An 11,721-nucleotide genomic window follows, 5' to 3' on the forward strand; every position below is an offset into this window, starting at 1 on the left:
TGGCAAGCAACATTCTGTGGCACGTGCCTATGATCACTGACAACAGCAAGCTCAAACAGACTCAGACCCTATTGTGTCTTCCAGTCATAAGCCCTGAGCTGCAATTCCCAAACTACCAGCCTCTCTCTGACCCATCCTTCTTTACCAATTACACGTATTCTCCCTCTGAAGGGTAAAGAAATTGAGCCAAGTACTTGGGGACAGACTCAGCAATAGAAAGAGGATATCTCCTGTTACAAAGATGCTGCAGTCCAGCCAGAGACAATGTAATTATGCTTCCTGTTTCAAACAGCATAGCACTAGGCTTAGGTGCTGCTCTTCTGTGCATAGTTTTACGTACAAATGTCAGAAGAAATCCTGAACAATGATGAATGAGAAAAATGCAAACTGTGTAGCCAAGGAAGTAATACAGACATCTGAATGTGGTTTCTTCAAGAGAACTTCCCTTTTTTGAAAGCTGAGAAAGTGTAACCTCTACAGAAGGTTTTCTCCCCAGCCATTAGCCTGTTCCTTGCAAAAAAGTAGGCATCCTTTTATTAATCCTGATTAAATTCTGCTTTGGCCATTCACAGCCTGCCTATTCATCTTTGTATTTCCTGCCAAAAATCATTATAATATCCTTACTCTCAGTTTTGCATCTTAAAGCAGAGATACAAGCATGATTGTAGACACAGAAGAATAAGACAGAAAATCAGTAAAGCATGTCTGAAGCCTTCCAGATGAAGATAATTATTTATACCAGTGCAAACAACTTTCCCTAGCTTATTTAAAACTCTGTCTCTAAATATTTAGCAATGAAGAGGAAAAAAAAGAAACTCTTAGCATAGCAAAAATGCAAGAAATATTCAAATATAAAGATAGATATGCAAATTTTGTATATCTGAGGTCCCAGCATATCGCATTCATACAAAGAAGCCTAGAGGAACAAACTGTCTAAGAAACACACAGCTTCTAAAGGACATGTCATTTCAAGCATTCCTCACTCACTACTGGAAGTCATCCACAAAAACACGCCTCAAAAATCCCTTTCCTTCATACGGACCTTCCAAGACAGAAGAGACACTGCATAAAGCCAAATATCAGAGCATCTAATTCCAACCAAATGGAATAATACACAATAATACATAAGGGGATATGAGAATAACTTGCAGGACTTCGCATCCTGGTGGCACAGTCACTCAGATGAAGAGCTTTCCCAAAATGACCTGGCACTTGTACGCCCATCCATGGTATTGATTCAAGCCTTGCTTTTTATGGTTATCAAAAAGTCAAACATGAAATATTTATAGAAATTATAGAAAGTTTCTCAGCTGCTACTTTTGTTTTAAATTCCAAATTTTCTTGTTAACTTTTATCTCAGCCTTAAGCTCTCAGCTGGGTAACTATCAGGCATTCCAGTATGCACGGTTCATGAAAAGGTTACTACTTGTTTTCAATGGCAATCTTTTCGTTTGGTTGGTTGGTTTTGTGGCCTGGTTGCTTTTTTGTTCATAGTGGTTGTTAGCTTTGTAGGGTTTTTGTTTGTCTGTTTTAAACAGCATAAACTTATCAATCTGCATACACTTTATCAGCCTGAATTTACTTAGTGTTATCTTCTTGGCCTCCCCTGAAAGACCACTACATTATATTACTTATCACGTGTGCTGAAAACCATCTACTTGCAACACTTCAGTCTGGATTCTGGTCTCAGGTGGTTATTCTGATTAGAAAGCACAGTATTGGACAGTCTGTGTTTCCTTCTGCAGTTTGCTGCTTACCACAGTCTGAACCTCATTAATACGCTCAAGTTTACCACCATCAAGTATCCAATCTCTAATGTCATCTCAGTGCTGACAGGGACTCTTTAACAAGACAAGACAAATGCTCCTTAGCAGTATCTTAGAAACTCTTACGACAGTTTTAAGAATTTTCACAGAAACGTAATGAGTATATATGTAGTCAGGCATACTTGGCATCACTCCCTCCATGTCCTTGCTTAGCAATTTCCAGTCACATATGAGCACCTGATACAGCTGCTCACCAGTAATAGAGAAATGACTCATTCCAACTAGAAGACAGAACAAGTCAAGTCACAGACTGCTTCTGCTATTTTGCCTCATTGCAATAGATCTCAACAGAGAAGGAACGAGCTGATCAAGATACTGTCTGTTGTATATTCATATTTGGCATTCTTATATTTAATACAAAAATAAGCATAAACCAGCGTTATTAACTGGGAGCTGGATGAGGTTTCCAAACTAAATGTATAATTAAAATAAGGCCAACCATTCACTTCCAATTTCCTTACCACGTAAGCACCAATGCAAGGTACATTATTAGCAATTATCTCACTGAAACACTGAGATTTCAGATAGTATATTTTCTCAAGTAGCCATTCAGAAATCAAGTACTTATCAACAATATCCCCACCTTGCTAAGAAATTCTGAAGGATACCTACTATTTTGCAGCCTTGGGCATGGATGCAAGATTAGCCAGGAAAAAACATAGTCAGAAAAAAAGTACTGGTGTTCCAGAGTAGCTTCCTATGACTGAAGTGGGATTCAGTTCACAAATTTGCACGTTTCAAGGCAGATGAACTGCTTCACAATGCCAGGTTGCTAAATGAAAGCTCTGTCATTACTATACCTTGAGGCCCACACAGATGCTGCATAACAGACACAGTGGTAACCTTTCCTTAGCAAAAGAGCACTTTTGAAGAAAATGATGCTTACTGTACTGCTTAGAATGCAATTACAGTAAAAGAATACAGTGACTTAACAACAAAAATCAATACTGCAAGGAAGGCTTCTGCTCCAGTGCCCTTGTTCTTGAGACTACCATCAGTGGAATGACTGAATTGTCAGCCACTCATGCATTTAGTATTTAGACAGGACCAATACAACTGTAGCCTGGCCTGATGTATAACACAGAGCAAAGGAATTTATTCAATAATTTGTAAATTGGGAATATAGCAGCAGCAGAATTTAACTCCTGCTAAGATGCTGAAAAATGCAGAAAAACTTAAGACTTCTTTCCATTCATACTTCCTAACAGGCAATGATTACTTTACCAGTTTCTATGGTACTATCACCATGGCAGCTAGCCATTTTAATCAAAGGCATTAGAACATATTTCTGATAACATCAGAGCAATGGCTTAGAAATATATTACTTCTGCTGGCCATATGCAGCAGTAACAACTTAGTAAATTTCCGTGCAACAGAGGTCACTAGAGGCATCAGCAGTCATCAGAATTAGGAATGTGATACTTCAAGCATCCAATAATGAACAAGTTCTCAGTGTTCCTTATTCTAACTCCGAAAACAATAATGGAAATATAACCATTGCAACAAAACTGAAAATCGAAGATCTCTTACCAGTTGCTTGTTTTCTACATTGGTTTTGTCTGTTCTCTGATTAACTAGCCCATAAATACGATTACTTGGTAGACTCCAAGAAAATGTGCAAGTGAAAAAAAATCACCATAATCACTGAGTAACTGCAAAACAGTGACAGATAATGATAGCTACAGCTGCATTAAAAAAAAAACAACACTCATACAGGTTTAGTAGTACTGAAGCACCAAAAGACTGAAATTGTGATATGCTAACAGATGAAATTTTAAACATTCAAAAATACTTTCAACAACTGAACTCTTGCATGTTTTTTACCTTAAATAATCAGTGCTGCACTTCAACATTTTAAAGCAGCTTTTAGAACTACAGCACAACGTCAATGGGGAGTGATTTTAGGAAGCCTCCACAAACTGAAAAATAGCAAGTATTATCATTCTTGTATGTAACTTGGAAAACAATAAAAACAAGTCATGTATATGCATATATAAGCTACTGCAGAAAGCTTACTGCATCCAAAAGCTCAGAACCAAAGACATTATATTTAAAAATAAACTAGTTCTAATACCAAGATATACTGCAGAAAGACTTAAACAGATGTGAGTACAGTGAGATAGTAGGTGAAGCATTTCAGCAGTGGCAACAGTGGGTCAGCTCCTCTGATGCAAATGAGTATGAGTGCAGCATGCAGGCTCTTGTTCATTGCTGGTGAAAATGCATAGCTAATGGTGGTGAAAATAACACTGCTGAAAAATAATATTTTGTTGCTGAGAATTTGCAGTATAGGACTCTCTGCACCTGTCATAATTTCCAGAGAAATAAACAGGAGGAATTATTTTTGGAGCAATCTTCATAAATAACACTAAACAACAAGATGCTTGTCTAAAATACAGGTGGCTCTAGGGGGAGCAGGGAAAAAAAAACAACCCACCCTCTTGATTGAAGTTAAAAAGCCAAATGACATTCCTAACTCCATCAGAAATACATGACACGTCCGGAGTCGGTATCTGGCATGGCAGTCATTCACCTAGATGTACAGGACTGCATATATGGGGACCACACATTCTGGCAGGCAGTGATGAAAAACAAAATTGTCTTTTGTGAAACAAACAGCAACCTACCACTTCTCCTCTAAATTACATAGGAAATTATATTTTTAAACTATCTTAAATTAATATTCCTGTCTTGGGATTTCTGCTTTTTTTCAAATTAAAACATATTTCAAAATGCTGAAACTGAAACATTAAAAGAATTTCTAAACTCTTTTAATTAAATCTTATAAGAACATCCAACAAAGAATTAAGTTGTTTACTTCAAAAACAGACCATGTTTTTCAAACAACTGAAAAAACTGACTTGACGGTGACTGAATTTACACTGTTCTGACATAAAATCAGAGTTTCTGGAATTTATAAACTGAATTCAATATGCAAGTCTCTACTTCAAGCTTAAATCTTTTCCAAGTGTCCATCCTAAGTCCAGACAACATCAATAATGTTCTGAAGCAAAACAATACAGCACAGCCCTTCAACCAGGGATCACTGGTATAAACACATCTGAAAATAGACGGCGCTGACCCCAAGTAAAGGAAGAGCAAAAAGCTGAAGAAAACAGAGAATGAGCCTTGAAATTAATTGTAATTAGCTCTGTCTCCTCAAACCACCTAAGTTTGATTCCAAATACTCATCACAGATACAGGTATGTTACAAGTCAAATCTCCTGCATCTCCAGTCTCTCCGAGATCATTAGCTTTCTAGTTTTATCACCTTGGATCAGCATTAAAAAAAAAAAAAGACCAGAAAATACTTATTGCTGAAAAGTTGTTTTGATATGCATACATGCATATAGTAATTAATCTGCCTTTATAATTAAATTCAGACTGCAAACAGCGCTACCATCTTACCTGCAGACACTCAGTTTCTACAGTTTGATGTCACATATGATTTTAGCAAATCAATGATTAAGAAATAGGGAACGATGCAGTATAACATCTATACAACGTTTATATCCTACTTGAACTAGTAAACTTCTACCCTTATATAAAGCTATGCTGCTGAATATTCAGATCATATGAACAGCCATGTTTTCTTTCTTCCTCTTAGGAAAACACCTATTAATTTGTTCTGAAGGCCCATGCATCCTTTAGCCCTATGGATCCATAACGGATATGCAGTGCCTATTAACTATAAATGAACTACTAGACCAGAACACCTTAAAGAAAAAGCCTTCTCTACATCTCTCAGTCTTCAGTTTAACAGCCACACTTTATACCTTAAAGGCTTGCTGATTCTCTAACCAGAAGTTTATTTAATTTTTGCCTAACCTGAGTCCTAAAGTTTCATTAAATGCAAGACAAAAGGAGCCTCAGATTTCCTGACGTTTTAAGTAATACAGAATACACAGAGCAAACAGGCACTTCATCACAGTAAGATCTGAAGCACAGACCACCTGGTGACAAACATTCAGCAAGTTCTCTTAGTGCTTTCCCACTTCCAACCTCAACCTTCTCTTCAGCAACACATAACTGAGTGGGAATATCTTGATGGTGCGATTTTCTTCCTCCATAGGCTACAGAAGTTAAGTGTGTCTTAAGGCCACAATGAGCTAAATAACAATACATGACAACAAGATGATACACATGTCCTAAACTCTTATGTGTCTATAAAGTTTAAGAGAATTAAAAATGTTGTCAAATATTTGTTTTCCCCAAACACAAATATGGTACCAAAGAACTCATATAGTAAATGCTACGTAAATGACAAGAAAATATCACAGTGATTTAAGCATAGCTTCATACTATAAATTCTACAACTAGTACCTTGGTCTACAAGTTGCTTTTCTGCTTGCAAGGAACAAGAAAGGTAATAATTAGCACAACAGTTGTGTTGATAAGATCCAAGTCAGCGTTCATATACCTGCCCTCACATGGCTCTACAAAAATCCTGGCCTAGAGACCCATTTGTAGGAAGTCTTCTCACTCCCTGGCCTTTTTGCTGAATACATGGCACAGCTGCCAAGAACTGTTAGAGATGCAGAGGTAGGCTTACTAAGCACCTTCCTACCTGCTCATCCTGCCCTTACTTCAAGCCTACAACATCCAGCCATTGTCATCCTTACTTATACTGGTAAACCAAAACTAAAACCTTCTAGACCTTACCTAGAACAAGACATTATTATTATTTTTTATGGATATCATACTACAATAAAGCAAACAAGAAATAGTTTATATATATGTGTGTGTGTGTGTGTGTGTGTGTGTGTGAGAAATTATTAGTTTATTATACTTCATGCTTCACTAGCATGATATTATTACTGGTTATTAATTACACGTGTATTATGCTGCCCTGAAGATGACTGGAGCTCCCCGTAAATTACTTTGTGAACATTTCCATTTCACGTCATATCATTAGAACCAAAAAGAAAAAGCACACACTAGAAATATACTCCACATTACAACTGATGTTAGCACCTTATCAGAAGTCTGCAATAAAAGGTACTGAAGAGAAAGGTGGGCATATTCCCCATTCGAGCAGGGAAACTCCAGCCTGCCCTTGAGGCAGCAGCATATGTACACCTGGGCACAATCTAGCTTTCTTCCAGAGAAGGGAGACCATATAGACAATCCACATCAACAGCATAAAATGGAGACAGATTCAGCCTTGACAGCTATCACACTAGTTTTAATAACAGATAATAAGGAAACAACACATTTCCTACCAATAGTACTTCAATTCCAGAAGCTTGAGATCTTTTCCTTTAAATTTGTGCCATAGCAACCTTTCCTGAAGTCAATGTCACCTGTAAGGACTGAGTTAAAATGTGGGCCAAATTTAGTACATTAGTTTCCTTCGGTCTTAAAGCACTCCATTTCATCCTGTATGCAATTTGAGTCATAAATGTTGCATCCAGGCAACATATTTTCTATCACTTCAGGAAAAAATACTTGCCCTGATCATCAGTTTCAAATATTTGTCTGAGATGAAGGTCAAATGGAAAGTGTGAAAGGTTTCTTCCTGTTTACATATACATTTATATCTCTACACTAGAAACGGCAGCACTATTCAGGCCTAAGGAGTCTGTTAAAATACAATGCTTATACTTGGTCAATTTTGAGGTGCATTGAACAGGCAACAGAAAAGATCATTCCCACTTGCAGTGTGGAGTACATATGCCCATGCAGCCATGAGTATCATGGTGTGTGTACTACAGGGACCAGGGATGGGAACTTACCATGACAGAACTACAGCAAAAGTGGTCAGTGATTTATTCGCTTATGATCAGCGCTCGGTCACGAGGGGCTTTGCACCATTAGTTCAGACAGACAAGTGATGAGCCCCAGAAAGAGCTCTGAACAGACATTTCCTACCATCCCCAATGCAAGCATGGGGATAGCGAGCCTATAAATTTAGATTACATAAGGTCGCGTGCCTCACTGCATTATGTTTTACATGCACATTACCTCTCCCCGCACTGTATCACACCCTGGAAACTCCAAACAACCGTTATCTGCACAGATTCCACGGCTCTTCCAGAGACAGAACCAACACCACACGCACATCTAGCATCTACCTGACTAAGGTCGGCTTCCCAGCCGTCCTGACAGGGTTCGGGGAGCAGGAGGTGCCGCCCGCGCACCGCGGCCTGTACCCCCCAGCAGGAGCCGAGAGGCCGGCCGAGATGCCGGCCCCTTTCTGCACAGCCTCGAACGCAGGAGCGAAGCCGGGCCGAGAGCCTGCAATGCAGAAGCCCTACCCGGAGCTCATCAATGAGCCGGGGGAGACAGGGCGGGGGCAGAGCCGGCAGACCTGCCCACATCCCCGCCACGGCAACCCGCTGTCGGGCTGCTCCTGAACGCCGGCTCTGACCTTTCCCGGCCACGGCCGAAGCTTCGCCCTCCGGCCGCCCGCAGCTCCGCGCAGCGGGAACTTCTGCGGCAAGGGCAGCCGGTAGCAAGGGCACCGCTGCGGGCCCGGCCGGGCCGGGCCGGGCGCACCTGGGCCACCTGCCGCCGCACGACCCCGGCCCGCCGGCCGCCCCCGCCGGGGGAGCGGAGAAGCGGCGAGAAGCGGCTCTTACCTGCCGCTGCCGCTCCGCAAGCGCGCCCTCGCTACCCGAGCTCCATCTTCCTCCGGCCGCTGGGGGGGGTGGGGGGGGGAGGGAGGGGGGAAGCACCCGTCCGCCTCCGCCGTCCCCCAGCTGCTGCTATCCGTCACCGCGGTTCCCCCCACCCGCCCCGCAGCCAGCCCCGGGTGCCGGAACGCCAAACCCACCTCCCGCCTCCGCCGCCTCCTTCCATGAAGTCACCGGCAGCAGGGCCCTCCCCGCGACTGCCCGCAGCGGCCCCGCGAGCCGCCCCGCCCCGCCCCGCGCCCGCCCCCGCTGCAGCGGTGCCGGCACCGGCACCGGCCTGGCCGCGGCCCGCAGGCGTCGCGCTCGGCAGCACCTCAGCCGCCGCCCGCCCCTCTCCTTGACGGCGGCGGAGGAAGGACGGCGGCGGCAGGCCGGGGCCCTCCGACGCTGAGGGGTGCGGCGGGCGGCTGCTGAGCCGCGAAACTGAGGGAGAAGAGGGAAAGAGCGCGGTGCTGCCTCCTGCCTGTCCTGTCCCTCGGCATCCTCGCACCTCGCCTTGCCCTCTGCAAAGGGGCTGTGCTAGTCTACCTACAGTGCCTTCCATTCTGATACTTCACATTATTATTTGCTCAAGGGATAGCAATAGAGTTTACTTCAACCCGCAGCAACTTCTCAGGTACTCTGGTTCCAGCTACTCTACATATACAGGTGTATTCTTTCAGTTAAAACCTCCTCTGCACCAAAGCAGTCTTTTACTTCCACTCTTCCAGTAATACCCGTGTTGAAAAGATAACCGCTGGGGACATGCCACTGGACACACCTGAGAGCTCTTTTCCACTTATCACTTAGGAAAACAGAAGCCTGTGAGAACGTGGACTTAGGCAGAATGTGTGGCATAGAATCACAGAAGTGTCTGTCAAGAGAAACCTCCTCCTTTAGAAACAGAATTCTTAACTGAAACTGGCCTGCTACAGATGACAAACAGTAAGTGATAGATACAGCAGCACTAAATCTTCAAGAAGTCATGAGATGGATGAAAACAAAATATACCGTAAAGCTTTTGCACCGACACAGCACATCAAGGGAAGTCCAGCTGGTGATGCTTCTGAGGTCAGTTCTGTAAATACGCAATTTCAAGTTATAAGCTAATGACATTAGATGGTTAGGGAAGAAAACCAGGCCAGTTACTTGAATTCCAACTCTACTAGAACCTCAGCATTAGTTTGGAACATTGCTGAAATCCCCTTGAGGAAATCTCACCTTATTTCCCTTTGCAGCTGAGGAGGAAGACACAAATGAAGAAGTTGCCAGCTGTTCCTTAGCTAGCACTTTGCTGCGCATGCAGAGAGCTATGAGCTTTTGTCATACAGCCTCTGACACACAAAAAAACCCACAGAAGTTCTGTCCAGTACTATTTTAGGCCGCATTAAGTGAACTCATTCTTCTCCTTACAGGAGTTCTTTACGTTCATTACTGAAGATTTTGAGCAGTGTTCTCTGCTATGATCTCAAGTTCCTTCCAAAAGCAAAACAGGCACAAACAACCACTCCTTGCTCTCTTCACCAAGGCAAAGACCACCATTCTTTAAGTGTAGCAAGCAAAGATAAATTGTAATATATGTGAACAGCAGACCAAAAAGAATCACATTTACAGAAAAAGATACTTCTGTCTTTTCCCTTTGATGTGACTGCACATGGATCATACTGCTGATAATTCCTAAATAGTCTAAGTTCTATAAAAGATAGATCATGTGTTCAAATATCTGCTTTGATAGAGCTTTGTCTTCAGAAGAAAGTCTATTTGTGAATACTTGAAAATCCCCTCAGGTAACTATTCCAGAGCTGTCCACGAAGATATTTATTTTGGAAGTCAGAGAAGCTGTGAAGGTGTAGGAGTCAAAGTGTGGTTTGATCTGAAGGTTCTAAGTTGGCCAATTGGTAATACAGAGTTGGGGATTCATTGGGATAACTGCCTGGGGAAAGTTGTCACCTCCCTCTCCTCCAGGCAAAGCCAGGTATAATCACAGCAAAAGTCTGAAAGGCTTTGCTTGACCCCAGCAAAGAAAAAGGTGCCCAGAGACATTCAGGGAGAAGCCTTCCTATTGAGACAAACTTTCCCTATTCCTCATCCTTTCTTACCACTAGCAAAATTTTCTCTTGTGCCTCCATAATGGGAAATCGTGTTTTTAACAGTCAAATTCTCAGATAAAGCATGAAAATGCAGAAAGACTGGATCTCAGCAATGTGTTAGCATACTTTGGGGGAATTATGTTCACACTCAACAGAAGTGGCAGCATCTCCACTAACAGCAGCCTCAATGGATTTAAGAACCAAAATTCTTTAGTCCAAAGAGAGACAATGAATACTGTGACCTGTCTGAAAATCTTCCTCCTCTTTGAACTAGAAAGTAAGTGTGCAGTAGTCTACAAAGACCAGCAACTCACAGAGGTTTTACATTTCCTTTTAGAGAAAGCAAGCATATACATGAATGGCAGTCCCTGCAAAATCTATTGCATTATTTCTGTGACCATACCTGGATGCAGAATTTAATAAATAAGTAAATAAATAGATGTACCTGCACAACTTCTACACAATTCACGTCCTGGCAGCAGAGTGGCTGTCAGCATAACATGTGTCTGGAAGCAGACATGTTCCTGTTATGGTGAAAGTGATATGACTTCTCCCTGTCCGTTCACATAGCATACTGCTACTGCATTGTCTCTCATCACCTATCTTGCATTGCTGCGGGTCAGTGGCAGAACTGATCACAAAATATGCAAATTAGTTTGAGCTTATAAATATCTTGGTAAGATAAACTAATTTCTTGACTACTACTGAACAAAAATACAGCCTTGTGTTCTTGCCTTTTAAGGATAGAAGTGGGTAACCTCTTATCTTCCTAGGTAGGCAAAACCAGAGGAACATCTCTTGCAAGCGTGGTGAAAAACTTTCTCCTCACTTACAACTGACGAAATTTTTCTGGTTAGTAAATAAAAGGAGGAGAGAAAGAAAGAAGGCTGGCTCCTCACTTTCTCTGTTTTGTGTAGGAAGAGAAGACAAACCAGCAGGCCAACAGTCTACCTTCCACAAAACATATATATACATTGAAGGGAGTTTGCAAACTTACCAATATGTAAAGAGAACAAAGAGACTTTTGCACTCCAACTGAGCAGTGTAACTTCTGCTCTTCAAGCAAACTAATAGCCTTCGTCATAATATAATTAAAATTATCAAAAGAAAGCATGCTGCAGTAGTAATTAAATAAGCATTCTACACCATGCTTTGAAGCACAACACTAAGCTGTTATACTAAGGGGAGCGT

The 11,721-nt window shown here is 41.9% G+C and overlaps 1 protein-coding gene across 3 annotated transcripts in view; it reads right to left on the reverse strand.

Annotated features, from left to right (window-relative positions):
* The window catches only part of OTUD7A (OTU deubiquitinase 7A), a 99,672-nt gene extending 91,049 nt beyond the window's left edge, over positions 1 to 8,623 (reverse strand). Inside the window, exon 1 of one of the 3 annotated variants that reach the window (XM_065733506.1) lies at positions 8,602 to 8,623. The gene's annotated coding sequence lies outside the window, so the exon portion shown is untranslated. Of the gene's footprint in view, positions 1 to 8,407; positions 8,456 to 8,601 lie in introns of those variants that run through there. The other 2 variants (XM_065733504.1, XM_065733505.1) reach the window with 2 other exon arrangements.
* Between the last annotated feature and the right edge of the window lie 3,098 nt (positions 8,624 to 11,721).

Source organism: Cyrtonyx montezumae, unplaced genomic scaffold (genome assembly GCF_038088225.1).
Source record: "Cyrtonyx montezumae isolate F1298 unplaced genomic scaffold, pur_monq_1.0 scaffold_17, whole genome shotgun sequence".
In the NCBI taxonomy this organism is placed as follows: Eukaryota; Metazoa; Chordata; class Aves; order Galliformes; family Odontophoridae; genus Cyrtonyx; species Cyrtonyx montezumae.